This window comes from Thalassophryne amazonica, chromosome 1, assembly GCF_902500255.1.
Source record: "Thalassophryne amazonica chromosome 1, fThaAma1.1, whole genome shotgun sequence".
NCBI classification, from domain to species: Eukaryota; Metazoa; Chordata; class Actinopteri; order Batrachoidiformes; family Batrachoididae; genus Thalassophryne; species Thalassophryne amazonica.
Window position 1 is genome coordinate 117,325,346 of NC_047103.1, and position 5,930 is coordinate 117,331,275.

Here is a 5,930-nt window from a genome sequence, read left to right on the forward strand (position 1 = left end):
AGCCCTGTTAACGTGGCTACAATTCATGGTATTTGTAAAAGTTAAAATCCCAGATTCTCTTTACTAAAAATCTATTTAATCGCATAGCTGTACCTGCTGCTGCCTTATGCAAATTAGCCATGTGGAGTTAGCTAGTTTCTATTTGTGCAAAACAAAAGTGCGTAAAAACACCAATTATGACTAAACTCTGACCTGTGGAAAGGACACTGTGATATTTAGTCCTGGTTCAGGTATGGTTTAGTCCTGATTCAGGTCTGGTTTGGTCCTGGTTTAGTCCTAGTTCAGACCTGGTTTAGTCCTGGTTCAGTTTTGGTTAGTTGACTAATAAGAAGAGCCTTTGAGTGGAACCTAATATGTAAAAGTTAACCCAGCAATTGGTATGAGTCGCACATGATTTGCAAGTGGGGTGGTTTGTTAAAAACATCTGCATTATGATACAGTAAATTGCTCTCTTTGTGTCTATAGCAGTACACCTCGACGAGATGCCTGATTTTTGTGCAGCATACGGCTGCTCTAATGAGCGCTGCATCAAAACGAGATCCCAGGGGACCACCTTTCACCTGTAAGATATACGTATGACAGTACGTGAGATACAATATGTTGCTATAATTTATTTACTCATTCTGTATTTTTTGGATGTTTTTATTATTCTTTTAGTGTGATGTTCTATTCCCAGAGTAAAAGCACACACACGCACACCTACACACACACACACACACACACACACACACACACACACACACACACACACACACACACACACACACACACACACACACACACACACACACACCATGATAATTTAGGTGTGTATTTTTGTCCTTATTCTTAATGTTAATGGAAAGAAAGGTGGAAAATTTTATATATATTTATTTATTTATATGACTGTGTTTAAGATTTCCCAAAAACAGAGAGAGAAGGAGGCAGTGGGAAGTTGCGGTAAGAAGGGCTGGTTTTGTTGCCAATGACAGGACACTACTGTGCAGTGAGCACTTCAGGAGTGAGGACTTTGATAGAACGGGGCAGACTGTCCGGCTTCGAGATAATGTTGTGCCAACTATTTTCAAATTTCCATCTCATCTTCAAAGGGTATGTATATCATTGACCAACAATGATGTGTGTGTGCGTGTGTATATACACTCAACAAAAATATAAATGCAACACTTTTGGTTTTGCTCCCATTTTGTATGAGATGAACTCAAAGATCTAAAACTTTTTCCATATACACAATATCACCATTTCCCTCAACTATTGTTCACAAACCAGTCTAAATCTGTGATAGTGAGCACTTCTCCTTTGCTGAGATAATCCATCCCACCTCACAGGTGTGCCATATCAAGATGCTGATTAGACACCATGATTAGTGCACAGGTGTGCCTTAGACTGCCCACAATAAAAGGCCACTCTGAAAGGTGCAGTTTTATCACACAGCACAATGCCACAGATGTCGCAAGATTTGAGGGAGCGTGCAATTGGCATGCTGACAGCAGGAATGTCATCCAGAGCTGTTGCTCGTGTATTGAATGTTCATTTCTCTACCATAAGCTGTCTCCAAAGGCGTTTCAGAGAATTTGGCAGTACATCCAACCAGCCTCACAACCGCAGACCACGTGTAACCACACCAGCTCAGGACCTCCACATCCAGCATGTTCACCTCCAAGATCATCTGAGACCAGCCACTCGGACAGCTGCTGAAACAATCGGTTTGCATAACCAAAGAATTTCTGCACAAACTGTCAGAAACCGTCTCAGGGAAGCTCATCTGCATGCTCGTCGTCCTCATCGGGGTCTCGACCTGACTCCAGTTCATCGTCGTAACTGACTTGAGTGGGCAAATGCTCACATTCGCTGGCGTTTGGCACGTTGGAGAGGTGTTCTCTTCACGGATGAATCCCGGTTCACACTGTTCAGGGCAGATGGCAGACAGCGTGTGTGGCGTCGTGTGGCTGAGCGGTTTTCTGATGTCAGTGTTGTGGATCGAGTGGCCCATGGTGGCGGTGGGGTTATGGTATGGGCAGGCGTCTGTTTTGGACGAAGAGCACAGGTGCATTTTATTGATGGCATTTTGAATGCACAGAGATACCGTGACGAGATCCTGAGGCCCATTGTTGTGCCATACATCCAAGAACATCACCGCATGTTGCAGCAGGATAATGCACGGCCCCATGTTGGAAGGATCTGTACACAATTCTTGGATGCTGAAAATGTCCCAGTTCTTGCATGGCCGGCATACTCACCGGACATGTCACCCATTGAGCATGTTTGGGATGCTCTGGACCGGCATATACGACAGCGTGTACCAGTTCCTGCCAATATCCAGCAACTTCGCACAGCCATTGAAGAGGATTGGACCAACATTCCACAGGCCACAATTGACAACCTGATCAACTCTATGCGAAGGAGATGTGTTGCAGTGCATGAGGCAAATGGTGGTCACACCAGATACTGACTGGTATCCCCCCCCAATAAAACAAAACTGCACCTTTCAGAGTGGCCTTTTATTGTGGACAGTCTAAGGCACACCTGTGCACTAATCATGGTGTCTAATCAGCATCTTGCTATGGCACACCTGTGAGGTGGGATGGATTATCTCAGCAAAGGAGAAGTGCTCACTATCACAGATTTAGACTGGTTTATGAACAATATTTGAGGGAAATGGTGATATTGTGTATGTGGAAAAAGTTTTAGATCTTTGAGTTCATCTCATACAAAATGGGAGCAAAACCAAAAGTGTTGCGTTTATATTTTTGTTGAGTGTATATGTATGTTTATATATATATTTCAACATTTTATAATGTCTTTACTTGCATTTACTTTAGCTGGTAACAACAAGAAATACAAACACTTCTAGCAGAGTGGAAGACAACCTGCCAATCGACTTGTCTCAGGATGAACCTCAGCCTGATGTTGTGAGTATAATTTGAATTAAAAAGTAACATATATGTTTTATATTACCATTATTTATATATTTTGTGGCAACAGGGAGCCATTGGAGAGAGGCACAAGTGCTGTAAGCGACAGGCCACTGACCACACATACTCACTGCCTGCTTTTCCCAAGGTTATACGTGCAAAACTCCAAGAAACCTCAGCAAAGTGAGGAAACTGCAGCGGGAGAAGTCAAATGCCTTGGCAAGAGAAAGGAGGGCTAAGAAAAACATGCTGTCTCTTCTGGAGGAACTTAAGGAGAAAAATCTAATCAATGAAGAGCTAAAAGACAAGCTTGATTGCTACTCAGGTGAAGTAAAAAATATTTCATGGAATATTTTTTGTCTTTTATCTTCTTCGGTAGAGTTCCTCCTCATTAAAATTAAACCTACAAAATCACTTTTGCTAATTGAATTTCAGATCTTCCAGTTCACCTCTTTTCGAGGCAGGGTGTGGAGTACACTAAGGCCCAGAGAGATTTTGCCCTTACGCTCCACCTCCATGGCCAAAAAGCCTATCATTATCTGAGAGAGACTGCATATTCACCTTCCACATCCCAGTTCATTGCAAAAGTATGCTTCATGATTTCTAATTTTAAAATAAATTACATGCATACATTAACCTGAATATGTAGTACTAGATATTTTCTAATCATTATCTAGGTTAGTGGTTAAATGGGTACTTTTAATTTTACAAAGGTGGTTGAGCTCCGTTGATGCCACACCTGGTCTCAATAAAATGATGTTGGACATGCTGGAAAGACGACGTAAAGAAGATGAAGCCAAGTACGGATGTGTGACTCTGATGCTGGATGCCATGGCCATCAAAAAGCACATCCAATATGATCCTCAGACACAAACAATGTATGGATTTGTGGACATAGGGGATCGATTAAATGAGACAGACATTGCCTCCGAGGCTCTTGTGTTTATGGTGGTTGGGCTTCAAGGTTATTGAAAAGCTCCAATTGCATATTATTTGACAAAGTCCCTCACACCAGAAACACAAAAAGTGTTGGTAGAGCATGCCATAGAAGAGCTGCATCACCGTCAGATAAGGGTGGTGTGCCTGACAATGGATGGTCATGCATCCAATGTGAGTATGTGCACCAAATTTGGGTGCAATCTAAAGGCAAACCCCTGTGAGCCCTTGAAGACCTATTTCCCACATCCAGTAACACATGACAATGTTTTTGTCATGATGGATGCTTGCCACATGCTGAAGCTGACCTGGCAATATGTTGCATGTACGTGTTTATTACTGGTTTTTAATAAATGTTGATTTGTATTATTACTGGAGAATATGGTTCTGTATATTTGCAGTAATAAAGATTCTGATTCTGCAGGCATACAGCCCAATTAGAAGCATCACTGGAAGCATCGATTGGAGGTACATCGTTCATCTGAACAATGTCCAAAAGAAAAGTGGATTACATGCTGCTAATAGGGTCACAGATAAGCATGTGAACTTTGTTAATCAGAACATGAAGGTATGTTTATTTTAATGTGTAGAGAACTTAGTAGAAATTGGCTCTGTTGTGTTTTTATTCTTGGTGATATTTGTATCTTATAGCCCTAATGTGCTTTTTATTTGAACTTTCTCCTTATAAACTCAACCAAGGTCTCCCTGGCTGCGCAGACTTTGAGTAACTCTGTGGCCGTGGCACTTCGCACCTTGCGGGAGATGGGCTATGCAGAGTTCAAAGACAATGAGGCTACTTCAAAATTTATTGAGGTAATACAGCTAGGGATTTGCATCATTGGCGCAGCCACAGAGTGGAATTAAACAACCAGTGATCGTGATAATTTCAGTGCCTGTAGTTAATTTAGATATTTCTCTATAGATAATGGATACGCTGTTTGACATCTTCAACAGCCGCAATCCCAGAGCCAAAGGGTTCAAAGCTCCCGTTGGTTCTAGAAACTGGACAAGCACTAGAGAGTTCTTGTCAAAAGCCAGGGGGTATTTGTTCACTTTGATGATGGATGATGGCACCCCCCTTTATCGAACAAAGAGGTCTTTTAAAATATTGATGGTATTAGTGATGCACTGATAACATTATCCCCCATACAAGGATAAGTACAACGACTCTACATTTGAGTAGTCACTTATACCCAGTACACAAATTTTAGTTTGCTGAAATTAGAAGGTTTACAAAATAAGGATTTATTTATTTTAAATTTATAAAAATAGTCGAGTTACAAATCAGAAAAAATTAACAATTACCAACAGCTCAACTCTACCAGTTTCAGCGCATCCCTAATGCTGTATTCTGCAAGATGTTCTGTCTTGCCTGGTTCAAGAGATGCTCTACTCTTCTGCATCGAGTTCATAAGATGCTTCTGAGTTCATAAAGCGGTACGTGTTATTCATATCATGCTATGTTTTTACTGTCTGCAAATTTGTCTGTGTTCCCCTCAGCCCCCCACCCCCAATAAGTCATTTTTAGGATTCTAAACCTTTGCTTTCTTGTGTGCTTAAGATTTCTCTCTATCCTCGGCTTTGTCATCAATATTGACACATTGATGTCGATCAAATCAAATCAATTTTATTTATATAGCGCCAAATCACAACAAACAGTTGCCCCAAGGCACTTTAATGGTTGATGGTTCCAGTGCTGCTTGATAGACAGCAATATATCCTGACCTACAGGTTCAGCCAGGACTACTTGGAGCTTCTCTTTAATACCATCAGAGCATCTGGTAGAGTTTCTAAATCACATTTACTATTCACAACACTAAATGACGGGAAGCAAATACTCGTATTATTTACTTATTTTTGAAAAATGTGTCTGGTCAACCAATCTGTTTGAAAAGTGTGTCACCACTATGATACAGTTTGAATATTAAATATATGTGTAATATATTATTGTTTTATTTTAAGGTGGCTGGAATAACAACCCTACTGCCAGCCAATTCAAGTACATTTTCCAAAAGCTGATGGCCCGGTGTGGGGTTGTTAAACCAAGCAGCAAAGGGAATGTGACAGTACAGGATGACACAG

At 41.1% G+C, this 5,930-nt stretch overlaps 1 pseudogene; it reads left to right on the forward strand.

The window, feature by feature from the left end:
• The first annotated feature begins 333 nt into the window (after positions 1–333).
• On the forward strand, positions 334–3,884 carry LOC117512112 (annotated as a pseudogene).
• The last annotated feature ends 2,046 nt before the right edge of the window (positions 3,885–5,930 follow it).